The 15779-nt window shown below is 46.6% G+C and overlaps 1 protein-coding gene across 7 annotated transcripts in view; it reads left to right on the forward strand.

Annotated features, from left to right (window-relative positions):
• The window catches only part of MAST4 (microtubule associated serine/threonine kinase family member 4), a 623219-nt gene that overhangs the window by 102719 nt on the left and 504721 nt on the right, over positions 1 to 15779 (forward strand). The window lies entirely within an intron of this gene.

Here is a 15779-nt window from a genome sequence, read left to right on the forward strand (position 1 = left end):
TAATTTCAACTAGTTATTTGATTTTGTAACTTGTTTCTGGAAGCTATTATTATTATTTAAAGATTTATTAATTTACTTGTAAGAGTTAGAGAGAGAGGGAGAGACATAGGAAGATCTTCTATCCTGTGGTTCACTCCCCAGATGGCTGCAAGGGCTAGGGCTGGGCCAGGCAGAAGCCAGGATCAGAAGCTTCTTCCAGGTCTCTTGTGGGTAGCAGGGACCCAAGCAGTAGGGCCATCTTCCACTGCTTTCCCAGGCCATTAGCAGGGAGCTGGATCAGAAGTGGAGCAGCCAGGACAAGAACCGGTGCCCATATAAGATGCTGGCATCATAGGCTTTACCCACTACCCCACCATGCCAGCCCCCTGCTAAATTTTTTAAGGACAAAATGGACCTGAAAAGAAAAGGCCATTGATCCTAAGTTCATCGTGAGCTGATGTTTATGGAGGCAATGTGGCAGTTTCCTAGGTGAGAGGTGTGGCCCAGAATCTCACCTTGTGATTAAGCAGCTGTAAAGTAGTTGGACTGTTTTTATGCCCACTGTTTGTGAGACCTGTCAAGTCCTCTGTCGAGTAAACCTTTGACTTGGTTTGGACATAACGGGGGAGGACTCACCATCAGTGTAGGATCATGCCAGCTTTGAGATCCAGCTTTCAGCACATTCCCACTAGGTCCAGGTATCCCTGTCCCGGAGCACGGCTGTGCCAGGCTTACCCAACGGCATGACCTGCTTTCTAAGACTGCTGTGCACCCTGGGGGACACTGAGCGCATCAGGTGCTTGTGGGGACTGGACGCACCCCTCGAGTGGATGGGGAGTGACCTTAGACTGTATGGCAGCCACACCTCCTGAAGTGTGTCCTCTGTTTCTGCTCATGGCTTCAGACCAAGCTTGCATGGGCTGAGCCTCCCTGACCACACTGAAGCCATAGTTGCCATTTGGGATGGCTGCCTTGTACAGAGGTTGAGCCAACAGGGATGGCTGGGACCCTGAGCTGGGTGGTCAGGGGTTCAGGATGAAAAGGGGTCCATTTCCCTGCACAACAAAAGTGTCCATCTTTCCAGCGTCTCTCAGATGGGAGGTTGGGAGGGTGCTGTCTTTTCTAGGATACAACAGAAGAAAGCATGGTTGCTGTGTCATAGTGGATCAACACAGGGAAAGACTCTTCTCATTCTAGGTTTAGTGATTTCAGGGCTGAGAACCAGGGCGACTTGCCAGACTCCTACCTAGGCCGTGGGTCTTGCTGGGGCTGACTGATCACGCGAGCCCGCTGTGGGGACCCAGAGGATCTGGTGAGGACCTGGGGTGGCAGCCCTCGCAGCGTGCTGGCACCAGCGCTGGGTACAGTTAACCGAAAAGGTACACTTTGTCAATTTTAGCTGAAAAACCCTACATTTTATTTTATTTTATTTATTTTTTTGACAGGCAGAGTTAGAGAGAGAGAGAAGTCTTCCTTTGTCCGTTGGTTCACCCCCCAAATGGCTGCTACGGCCGGCGCTGCACTGATCCGATGGCAGGAGCCAGGTGCTTTTCCTGGTCTCCCATGGGGTGCAGGGCCCAAGCACTTGGGCCATCCTCCACTGCACTCCCGGGCCACAGCAGAGAGCTGGCCTGGAAGAGGAGCAACCGGGACAGAATCCGGCACCCCAACCAGGACTAGACCCCGGGGTGCCGGTGGTGCAGGCACTGGCCAGAAAAGCCCTACATTTAAATATATATTCCTAACTTCTCTTCAGCAGAATAGAACCATAAAAGGGCTTTTCCCAAACATTTCCCTGCGTAGCCTGTCCTTAGGGAAAAAGCTTTACAAGGAGGATCCAAGGGTCTCTTAGTAACAGGTCTTTTAAGAGCCAGCAACTGCTTTCCTTAAGCAGTTCCTCTTTTTGCAATTTAAGTCGGTTACTTTGATCTTTATATGAATTCTTCATTTAGGGGAAGACCATTAGCGGCCGCTTTAGAATTCTGTTTATCAAGCTTTCTAGTTGCTTCTCATGTTACCTTACAGCTCCTGTGAAATATCTCTGGGCCCTTGGAAGAGACAGGGTCCAGTTTGACCTTCACCGTATCAGGGCTGAGAGAGAGAGAGAGAGAGAGAGAGAGATGCTGGCTCCTTGGAGTTCTCACCTGGGCTGAGTCACCACGGATGTTACTGTGGTTTGCTCTGCTCTGGTCACCCCGCGTGCCAACTCTTCCTGCCCTCGTTAATTGAGCTTTCCCCTCCCTGGGTGCTGTCCTTCCTCGGCCTGCCCCTGCTCTATCTTCCCTTGCTGTTGCTATGACCTGCCTTGTTCTTAAAAATCTAGGGGTTCAAGGTCACTTGGAATTCCAAGTCTGCCCTTGTCCGGTGCATACTGGTTCCCTTCAGGTGTTAGTTCCTGAGGTTGATGACCAGCATCCGCAGTGACTGTAACCTTAGCTCTGTTCATGGGCAGTTCACTTTTTATCTCAGCAGTCGTTACAATGCACAGTGTATGTCTCAGTGCTGGCTGTGTGGGAGGGGCAGGTGCTGCAGGAGGGTAACGAGATCTCAAGCTGTATTTTCTGCAACTTCCCAAGTAATAACTTGGACGTTTGTCTTTGCACATGACTTGGGTACACCTAGAATTGGCCGCCTCTGTTGGAAGCTTTGAGTGTGTTATAGGCGCGTGATGTGGAAATGTTGGAGCAGTTAGGATCCTTTCCGTTGCATTAATCACCATAAGTAATAATTAATCCGTGGGAGGTGATGGAAAACCCCTGCCTGAGGGACTCTCTGCTCCCCTGGCACCCACATAATGGGCCTATGATCTTGGACAAGTTATTTTGCTCTTTATGTCTCAATTTCTTCCTTTTTTTCTTTTTTAAGATTTATTTATTTAATTTGAAAGTCGGAGTTACACACAGAGAGAGGGAGAGGCAGAGAGAGAGGCCTTCCATCTGCTGGTTTACTCCCCAGTTGGCCGCAATGGCTGGAGCTGTGCCAATCTGAAGCCAGGAGACAGGAGCTTCTTCTGGGTCTCCCATATGGGTGCAGGGGCCCAAGGACTTGGGCCATCTTCTACTACTTCCCAGGCCATAGCAGAGAGCTGAATGGGAAGTCGCTATGCCACAGAGCCAGCCCTGTCTCGGTTTCTTCTTCTTCTTCTTTTTTTTTAAAGATTTATTTATTTAATTTAAAAGTTGGAGTTACACAAAGAGAGAAGGAGAGGCAGCGAGAGACCTTCCATCCGCTGGTTCACTCCCCAGTTAGCCACAATGGCCGGAGCTGCACTGATCAGGAGCCAGGAGCTTTTTCCAAGTCTCCCAGGTGGGTGCAGGGGCCCAAGGACTTGGACCATCTTCTACTGCTTTCCCAGGCCATAGCAGAGAGCTGGATAGGAAGTGGAGCAGCCGGGACTCGAACCGGGCCCATATGGGATGGCAGCACTGCAAGTGGTGGCTTTACCCGCTACGCCACAGAGCTGGCCCCGTCTCAGTTTCTTCATTTGTAAAAAGAACCACAGTACTTACCTCCATCTACCTCACAGAATCACTAACTTGAGGGTCAATAATGACTGTGAAACATTTGAAGAACTTTGGAAAAGTCTGGCAGTATAAGACGGTGTTGCCATTTAGCTAATATTACAGGAGTCTGAAATCTGGGATGGAAATGTTTATTTCAGATATTATTTATTATTTTCAGATATATTTATTTTATTACCCACTATGACACAGGGCTGGTCCCAATCACATAATTAAAAAAAAAAAAGATTTATTTAATTGAAAGGTAGAGTTACCGAAAGGCAGAGTCGGGGGCAGGAGGGGAGGGAGGGAGGGAGAGAGGGAGAATCCTCCATCTACTGGTTCATTCCTCAAATGGCCACAACAGCTGGAGCTGTGCCAATCTGAAGCCAGGAACCAGGAGCTTCTTCTGTGTCTCCCATGTGGGTTTAGCGGCCCAAGGACTTGGCGCATCCTGCTGCTTTCCTAGGCCATAGCAGAGAGCTGGATCAGAAGAGGAGCAGCTGGGACTAGAACTGGCGCCCGCATGGGATGCCGGCACAGCAGGCAGTGGCTTTACCTGCTATGCTACAGTGCTTTCCCCAACCACATAATTCCTACGACTTTGTACCAGTTTATTTTTGTTGTTCATAATTAGAAAATACTTGCTCTATTTCTCTTCTAGTTTTTACTTCCTAGCTTAGCTAAAATTTTGTGTACTGACAAGTATCTATGTTCAGAAGACTGTCTACTTCTCTGTCAAATACTAGAATATTCTGAATGATACCTTCTCTTCGCTTGGATATGATCACTTTTTCTAAGTAGTTGACCCTTCAAGGGCCTTCATTGTGTATTTATTTTGAGTTGGGTTTGGAGTTTGGGGAGATGACTTTTGGAGAGCCAAAGCAGTACAGTCTTTGACAAAGGTGTTGCGCCTGCTTGGATGACCTTATTCCTGTGGTTCTGGAAGCATGCAGGGGCCGACTGTGGGTGAGTCGATGATAGCATTGTGTGGGACAGCTCCTCTGGCTCCCGTGTTAAGAGGCCTCTCTGGCAAGCAGAGTAGAGTATCTATAACTGCTTTCAGTAGGAAGCGAGAGCTTCTGTTGCTCATTGTGCGACTGTTACTGAGCGTACTTCATCTGGTGGCTTAGGTAACACTGTCTCCCAGAGCTTGACTTTATCGTCTCAATAGCTTGCTCAGAGTGACAGTCATTTAGGAAGTCACTTAGGGGAGCGACTTGCCTTGGTTGCAAAACCAGGTAAATAGGAGCACTGGCATTGTTGGTGTTGATCATTAACACCCAATAGGCTTCTCCTTTTCACACATTTAATACCCCAACATTTTTGAATAAAAGAAAACTTCTGAGATCCATTTGGAGATCGTTGTTAGGAACTTAGTACCTTTTTGTTCTACCAGTTATGATGGTTTAATTTTAAACTGTTGGGTTTTCAAGTGTCTTTACTCCTCTAGGGTTATTGCTAACTCTAAAGAAATATGTCCCGTGATAGTAGGGCCATTTTTAATGTGCAAAGACAAAATCGAGTAAGAGAAATTTCTCAGTAGATGGGTTACAATAAATAAAGTCTAGACAGGCAGTGAACTTGGTATGTTTGGGCTCCTCTAATAGAACACCATAGACTGGGTGGCTTATACACAAGGCACGTTCCTTTCTAATGGTTCTGGAGGCTGAGAGGGCCAAGAACAGGGTGCTAGCAGATTCAGTGTCCAGTTAGGGTCCACTTCTGGCTCACAGGCCCTGGTCAGTGTTCCTTCGTATATTAGAGGCAACAGAAGGGCAGGCATGTGGCCAGGAGTTGGGCTGCCTGCATCTCATATTGGAATGCGTGGATTTGAGTCCCAGCTGTACTCCTCATTGCAGCTTCTAGCAAATACACAGTCTGAGAGGCAGTGGGGAAGTGGTAAAAGCTCAAATAGTTGGTTCCCTGTCACCCACGTGGTAACCTGGATGGAACTCCAGGTTCCCAGCTTTGGCCCCAACCCAGTCTTGGTCTGGGCATTTGGAAAATGAGCCAGCCAATGGGAGCACTTGCTCTCTCTAACACTAAAAACAAAAACAAAAAACAAACACAAAACAAAAAAACCCATGGCAACAGATATTGCACCATCAGAATATTAACTCGATCTTTTACTGACTTCTTCCAGACATCAGACTCACAGAACAGTTTTGCTGGGGGTTCTCTTATCTACAATAGTCACTGTGTTTGTATTTCATTCATTGCCTTTTGATTTCATGCCCCCCCCCATTCTGTGGTAAGTATTCCAGTGGACTTTGAAGTAGGTGGGTGGCAGCTGTCAGCCAATGAGGAAGCAATGAGAAAGTGTGGCTAACCAGTCTTGTCTATATATGAAAAAATGAAATATGTCACCTACATGAATGCAAAAAAATGTAATTCCCTGATTCCAAAGGTGGTATGACTTTTGGTTTACTACGCAGCTCCCAGATGAACTGTCATAACCAATGACTCCCAGTGGTGTGAGGTTCCAGGACTTCACAAGATTGTTTCTCCTAGGGACGAGCAGGCTCTGGCTTCACGGAACTGAAAACACAGCGAAACTGAAGATCTCTGTTGTGAAACTGGCATCTAGCACTGTTCCCGCCTCTTTATTACTGTTCCTTGTCCTAAGCTTTGCCTTACTTTCAACAAGTCATTAACGATCAATGTGGTAATCTTTTACAAGTTGTAACAATGTTGACTGCATGTAATATCATTTTCTAATTATATGCCATCTAAGAAACCAAACAAATACTTTTAAGTGTGTGAAAGCTTGATATGTAACAAAAGCCCTAAGATGCTGTATTATTCATTTTCTTTCTCTTGGAATAAGTTAAGCTCTTTCAGGGAAACTCTGATTTGGAAATTGTTGAACTAGTAAATGTGTTTTATTTTCACCCTACCACAAGAACATGAAAGAAAGGAAGATTAATTACATGCCTTTATTGGAAATCGCACTGTTAGAGGCTATCAGATCTCTTAAGATATGGTCCCAGGTCTCCTGGAGCTTTCAATTCCAGTGGGGCCACGGACAATTGGAGAGTATCTAGGTGTACAGCTACAGGAAGAGAAGCGAGCTAGCAAGTACTTTGAGGGGTAGGAGAGTCTCGTCCAGGGTTGTGATCATCACACACAAAAAGCTTGAAACAAGGGGAAGAATTTGCTTCAATTTTGGAGTAGGGATAAAACTTAGATCAGTCGGGATGGATCATTTCAGGTGAAGGCAATGGTGCATGCAGATACTTGAGGGAAAAACTCAAACTATATTTAGGTTGGTTGGATGGAAGCCTTAGAGAGATGAGGTGCAATTCAACTTGACTGGCTTGGGAGGTTGGTTTTTCGGCCACCTGCCAGTGGGCTGCAATGTGATCTAAATATTAGTAGCTTCAGAATGCTCTGAAGGAATTTGATGCCCACGACCCACCCTGGACATCTTGAACTTGAATTTCTTGGGATGAAATCTTTCACTTGGGTGTTTCTTGAAAGCTCCGGCGATTCTAAGGCATGGGTCTGTCCAGGAAGCATTTCTTAGTGATGAGAAGCAGGGCAGGTGGGTGAAAGGCCCGCCCCTTCACCCGTCCTGGCTCCAGCAGTCCCTCTCTGTTACCTCATGCTTCTCAGAGCTCAGAGGCAGGGAAGGTATCTTCTGGCTGCTCTTTGCCTTTCCAAGCTATTGTTCCTTCTCCAAAAATCTACAGGACGGGGTCGTCACTGGCACAGCAGGTGAGGCTGCTGCCTGCTATACCAGCATCCCATACTGGGAGGCTGGTTCAAGTCCTGGCTGCTCTGCTTCTGACCCAATTCCCTGCTCATGCACCTGGGAAGGCAGTACTGGGGCCCTTGCACCCACATGGAAGACCTGGATGGAGTTCCTGGCTTCTGGCTGTTTGGCCATGTGGGGAGTGAAGCAGTGGATGGAAGATTGATCTCTCACCATCCTTCCCCCTTGTTACCTTTCTCTCTCTCTCCATCACTCTGCCTTTCAAATAAATAAATAAATCTTTAAGAAAAAAAATCTGTAGGGCTTTGAAGAACATGTTATCAGGATTGAGCGCCCCCTACAGGTTTGAACATGGTTGTCACACTCAAGTAATTTCCCAAGACTCTTAGCATTTTAAGCTATTTGAGCATATACGTAATGACTACGTCATCACTTTGGCCTTTTAGGTCCTTGGCTTCCTCAGTCCAAGTTTTCTCCCTGTGACTTGAAGCGCACACACACACACACACACACACACACACCTGTTCATAGCCATGCCTTAGGCTAGCAATAGGTTCTCAAAGGGTGGTCCATGGACTCCTTGGGAACTACTAGGTACTTTCAAGAGTCTGCAAGGTCAGAATTGTTCTCCTGATAATACTAGGACATCATGTGTTGTTTTTGCTACGTTGACATCTGCACTAGTTAGACGTGGGCAGAGGAAATGAGTACGTTTGCTAACATCTTAGAGCCACAGTATGGGCAGTCATTGTATTCATCACTGTCACTCACCTGTAGTTAACAGTGCCAGTCTCAGTTAAAAATGGCCTTGATGAAGTGGTACAAAGAAAAAAGGATTAATTTTATTAGATCTCAACCCTTGAGAGCACGTCTGTTTAATATTCCATGTGGTGGGATGGGGAATGTGCATGCAGCACTTCCGCGTGGTGAAATACGACGGTTGTCTCAGGAAAAGCATGTGTGTGATTATTTGCATTGTGAACAGGAGCTGGCTGTTTTTTCCTCCTTGGGACGTCGTTTTTCCTTGCAGGCGTGACTGGCAGCCGCACTATGATTATGGCGCTTGGACACTTGACAGATATTTTCTTGAAAGAAGTCAGCTTCTGACTTCAAGGAAAAAGAACGGATTGTAATTTTTTTGCCAGTGACAAACTTGAGCCTTCCAGGGAACATGGTAATTTTGCAAAACTTATATCTACTGCCCTGAGCTTGAAAGCTCCCCGCACATGCAGACTTTACTGATGTGTCACTTTAGGATGAACTGCTTGAGTTAGGGATCAGTATTTTCCAAATGGTCAGTATATGATGTTACAAGATCATGGGTGGATAAAAGACCCATTTAAAATGCAAGGTAGATTAATTCAATGTACAGAGTACTAAAAGTTTACTGATAGGGGTGGTGTCGTGGCACAGCATGTAAAGCTGTTCCTTGTGATGCAGGCATCCTGTGTGGGAGGGCCAGTTCCAATGCTGGCTGTTCTGCTTCCAGTCCAGTCCCTAATAATGCTCCCGGGACAGCAGCTGAAGGTGACCCAAATGTTCAGTCCCTTGACCACCCATGTGGGAGACCCCCAGTGGAGTTCCTGGCCATTTGGGGAGTGAACCAGCAGGTGGGACATCTCTGTCTCCTTCTCTCTCAGTTGCTCTTTCAAAGAATAAGTTTAGGGGCTGATGCTGTGGCATAGAGGGTTAAAGCCACAGCCTGTAGCACCAGCATCCCATGTGGGCACCGGTTCGAGTTCCGGCTGCTCCTCTTCCAATCCAGCTCTCTGCTATGTCCTGGGAAAGCAATAGAGGATGGCTCGACTCCTTGGGCCCCTGCACCTGTGTGGGAGACCCAGCGGAAACTCCTGGATCCTGGCTTCAGATCAGCTCAGCTCTGGCTGTTGCAGTCATTTGGGGAGTGAACTAGAGGGATGAAGGACCTCTCTTTCCCTCTGGCTTTACCTCTCTGTGTAACCCTGTCTTTCAAATTAATAAATATTTAAAAAAAGTTTAAAAGTAAAGGTCATAGATAGGATTTTAAATTTCAGTTTGAACTACCCTTTAAGAAATTAGCAATTGCTGAGTTTCAGTTTAGTAGTGAAGAAGGATATCCCTAATTATCTGAAAGGCAATTACATTTCCCTTTGCAACTACATATGTCTTTGTGAGGGCGAGTGTTTTCCATGTACTTCAACCACAGCACCATATTGCAGTAGACAGAATGTAGAAGCAGTTGTGAGAAGGCAGCTGTTGTCTTTAAAGCTGGCTGTCAAAGAAATTTGCAAAAAGGTAAATGCTACTTTCATGATTTTTTTTGAATATAAGAATTTTTTTTTGTTGACATGTAATGGATTTGTTATTTTTTAAACTGCTATTTTAAAGTGTCTGCTTTAATTTCTAATACAGTAAATGTCAACAGGTATAACCACAATGATTTACAACAGATATGACATAACTTTTAAGAGTATGGGGTGGGGGGGTGGCACTGTGGCACCACTCTTCCCTTTTCACTTCTTGCACTTCACTGGTCTCCTGGCTCCCACTTTTGCCTCATATAAGACATCTCCAACCATCAGTTTGATCTTGATGCCTCACCTCGGTCATGTCACTCCTCGGCTTGGAAATCCATTGGTGACATCTCTGTGCAGTTAGGTTGAAACCTAACTTCTTTTTGCCACCTCCCAGCCCTGGGTGATCCAGCTCCCTTCTACTCTGAACCCCCCTCAGCCACATTGGTCCTGCTTCTTCCCTCCTTGATACTCAGGTCTCGCCTTTGAGACTGTGATTCAGTTGTTTCCTCCTTCAGTGCCCTCTGCTTTGATCCTGTAATGCACCTCCTTACCAGTTAGTCCTCGACAGGTGTCCTGACTGTCCTCACTGAGGCAGCACCCCTCCCCACCAAGCCCGGCCTTCTTTAACCCCCTTTTCTCCATCTCTGGTTTGAGCCAGTGTTCTAAGAGGACCCTGTCTTGGTCACCACTCCATCAACGGTGTCCTATAGTACATGTGCTCCGTGCTTTTTGGTGCGACAGGCCGTGCGGTTGTGATTGGGATCCTAGGAACAGGACAGATGCTGTGCGGTCACTGTCACCTGTAGCCCTGCATTGTGGTTGTTCCCCTGCTCCCTTGTCCTGTAAGGATGGTGGAGCTCCAGTGGGGACTGATAATTGTGTTTGCTCTGCTGGCAGCAAAGAGGATAATGAACGGTAGTTGAAAAGCTTGATTGTCACACTTAGGTATTTCTCAGCACAAAAATGTTGTCTAGAAATTTGTTATCTCATGATGGAAAATTCTGATAGTTTATCTGTCCATTGTAACTCAAATTCTTTGTCTTTCCCTTTTCATAGTGTTCAGGTTGTCTTTAATCTTAGTAAAATCCTTTAAGCCTTCGATTTTGATAGGATACACATTTTTTATTTTTATGTTAATGTTGTTATAACTTGTTTAATGTAGGTAGTCTATCAGAAAGATAAAAGCTGGAAAGTCACACAGAATAAGAAAAATTGCTGATCGGAAGGCTTGATTAACGCTAGCGTAGTTGTCAGCTGTTCTTCGTAAACTCGTCATGCCTGTGTAGGCCATTTAGTAGTGGAAGCCATTCAGAAGTGAGCCTCTCGGGTGTTTCTCCACAGATCAGAGGCTCCTGCATGAACATGCGTCTTAGCCACGTAGCCTTTTGCGCCTGCATATTCATTTGTGGTGACACGAAGCACAGCTGACTGTGAGCTAATGCTTGCCTGTAGGGAAATAAGGCTGCAAAACAGCATGTGTTTAGATTTTATGTATTTATAAATATTTTTAAAATACATATTTAAAAGAAAGAGTGTGTGTATAACAAGTTCAAAAGTCCTGTTGCTATCCAATGGATTGCCTAATTTATGGCCCTTTATGTCTTTAAATATTAATATACTGAGAAGTAGAAGTTGGGAAATGATTTAAGACTATGATTAGCAAATAAGTTTTTAATCTTTTGTTTTACATTATAAATGCTGTTTTCATTAATTATTGATGATAAAATGCTTTAATTAATCACTGCTAAATCATTAATGTAATTAAGTAATAATGACTAAAATAATTATTGATTATCATTATGAGTAACAGCTATTGAAGTTACTACTGGTACATAAGTTGGAGAGATTTTCAGAGACAGTGGTTGGCTTGAGTCTGAGTTTTAGTAGCTGCGCACAGCTTGCCTGCCTCTGTACAGCTGGTGGGGCCTGCAGTGAGTCTTGTGACCTTGGAGGTAGGTCATGGAAGCTGCTTTCCTGAAGTTCATCTCTCATTCATTCTGAGAGGCTGCGTTGCTGGTGAGTGGTGTCCTGTGGTGCCTAGCGGGGCTTGCCTTGGAGGGTGCCTGTCTCTTCCGCTGTCATGAGTAAGGTTCATCCCTGTGCCTGTCTGTACAGAGGTTGTACCTCTCATAGCCAACTTTTAAAAATGATTTAGGCCGGCGCCGCGGCTCACTAGGCTAATCCTCTGCCTGTGGCGCCGGCATACCGGGTTCTAGTCCCGGTCAGGGCGCTGGATTCTGTCCCAGTTGCCCCTCTTCCAGGCCACCTCTCTGCTGTGGCCAGGGAGTGCAGTGGAGGATGGCCCAAGTGCTTGGGCCCTGCACCCCATGGGAGATCAGGAAAAGCACTTGGCTCCTGCCATCGGATCAGCGTGGTGCGCCGGCCGCAGCGCGCAGGCCGCAGCAGCCATTGGAGGGTGAACCAACGGCAAAGGAAGACCTTTCTCTCTGTCTCTCTCTCTCACTGTCCACTCTGCCTGTCAAAAAAAAAAATAATAATAAATAAAAGATTTATTTAAAAAGCAGAGTGACATATCGATCTTCCATCCAGTGGTTCACTCCACAAATGACCACAATGGCCAGAGGCAGGGGTCTGGAACTCCACCCAGGTCTCCCACGTGGGTGCAGGGGCCCAGGCAGTTGGGCCATCCTCCACTGCTTTCCCAGGCTCATTAGCAGGGAGCTGGATTTCAAGCAGAGCGGCTGGGACTTGAACTGGTGATCTGATACTGGATGCGGGAGTCGCAAGCAGTGGCCTTAACCTGCTGTGCCACAACGCGGGCCCCTCCTATCTGATTTCTCTTTCACTTCCCTGCCGATTTGAGTCTTGTGCTACACAAGCCTAGGGGTAGTCACCTTCCTAGTTGCCGTAGTAGGGGAGGCCTTAGGTTTCTGATCCAGTATCACTGAGTTTCTCAAAGATTAAAGGCCACCACTATTTGAATGTAAAGTCCTCATTCCAAAGACCATTTGTTTTCTTTGTTAGAACTTGGGTTTCTACAAACACAACATAGAAAGAAAGAAAGTAGTATACTGAAACTGAAGAAATGAGTTCAAGTTCGCATCCTGGGCTCTGACGTCCTTCAGCAAGTTGATTAGCCTTTTTGAGCCCTTTGTTCTTTTACCAGATGCATGCATATGGTGAGCACGCTAACCTTACAAGGTTATTGTTTTAAGCAGTGAAAAATGCCTTGTAAGTGTTAATTTTCACCTATTAGAGGACTCTACTTTACCTAAAACAAAAATTTCCAATCTAATTTTTTAAAAACTGAATTCACATACAGTTCCAAGTATACTAGTCTTTTTTTTTTATTACTTTTTAATTATTTTCATCTCCTTGAAAGGCAGAACAATACACACACACACACACACACACACACACACGGGGCAGGGGGAAGAAGGGAGAGAGAGAGAGGGAGGGAGAAGAGATCCTTCCATTGGCAGGATCACTCCCCAAATGCCTGCAGCAGCCGGGGCTGGGCTAGGTGGAAACCAGGAGCCCAGAATTCCTTCTAAGTCTCCCATGTGGGTGGCAGAGCCCAAGCACTTGAGATACCACCTGCTGCCTCCCAGGAGGCATTAACAAGGGTCTGGTTGGGAAGTGGAGTAGCTGGGAGTTGAACCTGCTCTCTGCTAACGGATGTGAGTATCCCTGCTGCACTGAAACACTCAAGCCCAGACTTCTATAGTGACTTTTGATTCTTCTGTTGCTAGAAAAGTAGTTTGGGCTGGCCCCGCGGCTCACTAGGCTAATCCTCCGCCTTGCAACGCCAGCACACCGGGTTCTAGTCCCAGTCGGGGCGCCGGATTCTGTCCTGGTTGCCCCTCTTCCAGGCCAGCTCTCTGCTGTGGCCTGGGAAGGCAGTGGAGGATGGCCCAAGTGCTTGGGCCCTGCACCTGCATGGGAGACCAGGAGAAGCACCTGGCTCCTGCCATCCGATCAGCGCAGCGCGCCAGCCGTGGCGGCCATTGGAGGGTGAACCAACGGTAAAGGAAGACCTTTCTCTCTGTCTTTCTCTGTCCACTCTGCCTGTCAAAAAATAAGAAATAAATAAATAAATAAAAAGAAAAGTAGCTTGGCGGTGCTTTGCAGTATGACTGATGTACACATCAGTGTGGGTCCTGAATGAGTCGTATTCCCAGGAACAGCCTCTGGGTGATGGGAGGAATAAAATAAAAGCTCCAGTGCTGCTTTTCTCCTTGGCCCTTTCTTCTCTCTCCTCTTGGGAAATGGGAACACTGCCTGCTGGGGCTGCTGGAAATGCGTAACTACCCCAGGCACAGCAGAGCAGCCTCATCCCTGCGCCTCTCCCCTGTGTGACCCAGGGTTTGCTCCTGTTCGTTTTCACTCACTACCGGGGGTTTCCTTAGAACCTTCTGTGGGCCAGACTGAGATGCAGGCTCTGGAGAGGGGCCCTTCTCTCATAGAGTCGATGTTCAGATGTGGGCGTGCTGAGGTGCTCACAGGCCATGTAACTCCCTATTTCAGCCCTACAGGGCTGTGCTGATACAGAGCTGGGGTGGGGGTGGGATGACATTTTAGATAAATTGCTCAGAGAAGGACTCTCAGGGTGACACTTGGGTGGTGGCCGCAGCGAAGTGTGAGTTGGCCAGCTCTGAGGTTGTTGGCAGCAGGAGGCTTCTAGGTACAGCAGCAGCAGGTGCAAACACTCTCAGATGGGCCTGTGCTTGATGTGTTTGAAGAAAAAAAGGTTAGTGTGGCTGGGCTGGGGTCAACAGAGGGCAAGGTTGCCAGAGGGAATCAGACGAAGGTATCGGGGGCCTAAAGTGGTCGGGGCTTGAGGCTGCTGCCAGGTGCTGGGGTTTGTGCTCAGTGGATGGGAAGTTTTTTGGTACTGGGATGTAATTTGACTTTTGTTCTTTGAAAGGATTATTCTTTCTGCAGTCTTGAGAGTGGAATACAAGGAAGTTGAGTAGAAGCAGGGAGATCAGTGAAGGGGCTGTTTCAGACAAGAGATGACCTTGACTCTGACCAGGAAGCGGTAGGGTGTGACCAGAATCTGGACATATTTGGAGGGTCCACCTATCAGGATCCATTACAGATTGGATGCACATGTTGGTAGCTTCCTTCCCCCGACAAGGTGGTGGGCATAGCACTTACCAGCTTGCTCTCCCCTCTTTTCTGAGTGTGTTCCTCATGGGTGGAAGAGGAGGGGTGAAGGAGGGAGAGGCAGCAGAGTGAGGCAGCTCTCGGCCTTCCAACAATGCCTTTGGTGCTTTGATTCCCAGTAAAGAGATCCAGAAAGGAGAAGATGTAAATATAATAAGAGTCTTAAAGTTTTAAGCTCAGCATTTATGGCATAAAAGCAACCTTAAAAATACCTTTGAAAAGTCATTTTTTTTAAAAAAATCACAATATGGAATGTTTTGTATATTTTCTAAAAGAAGTCGATCATTCTCATAAAAATCACATCACATTTTGAGTAGCATCTTGCTATATTGGTTGGCTCAGAACTGGGGGTGAGGTGGGGAACGTAGAGGTAGAGAATGAGAGAAATAAAATCAGAGCTGTTATTATTCCATGGCTATGCAGCAATGGAATATTGTCATTTTTAGACAGCTTCATTGGGATATGATTTATATACCATAACACATACTCGTCTTAGGTGTGTAACTCAGTGATTTCTAGTAAATGCACAGAGCTGTTGCTCACATACCCATTGGCAGTTGCTCCCCACTTCATCCTGGGGGAGTGATTTTGTGATTCTTAGGAATGCCCAAGGTTTAGACATGGTCACTAAGCTAGCACACGGATCTGATCGGGGAGAAAGCTTGTGCTCATCTGTGCTCCTTTCTGGACTCTGTAGGAGATGAGAAAGTATGAACTGTCTTGAAAACACAAAGATCCTGAGATTTCACGTCACAGACTTTCATGGGATCCTGAAGCATTAACACATCCCGACACCACCAGCTTGCCCATGTTGTACATAAGGTGGAAGAATGCCACAGGTGATGAGGGTGGCTGGTGTGTTGTTGGCAGTTGCGAGCATGGTGGAAGGCTGGAGAGAGCAGTTTTCATCCACAATACAATTCTCTCCTGGGATGGTGTGGTCCAGAGGGCTTCATGATTAAGGCAGACTTCTCAAGCATCTGATTTTTTTCTCCCCATAACTATTTTTTCAGAAGAGTGTTTTTTTAAGACTGATTTATTTATTTGAGAGAGAGTTACAGAGAGGCAGAGGTAGAGAGAGGTCTTCCATCCACTGGTTCACTCCCCAAATAGTTGCAATGGCTGGAGCTGGGGCCAATCCAAAGCCAGGAGCCAGGAGCTTCTTCTGGGTCTCCC

Source organism: Oryctolagus cuniculus, chromosome 14 (assembly GCF_964237555.1).
Source record: "Oryctolagus cuniculus chromosome 14, mOryCun1.1, whole genome shotgun sequence".
NCBI classification, from domain to species: domain Eukaryota; kingdom Metazoa; phylum Chordata; class Mammalia; order Lagomorpha; family Leporidae; genus Oryctolagus; species Oryctolagus cuniculus.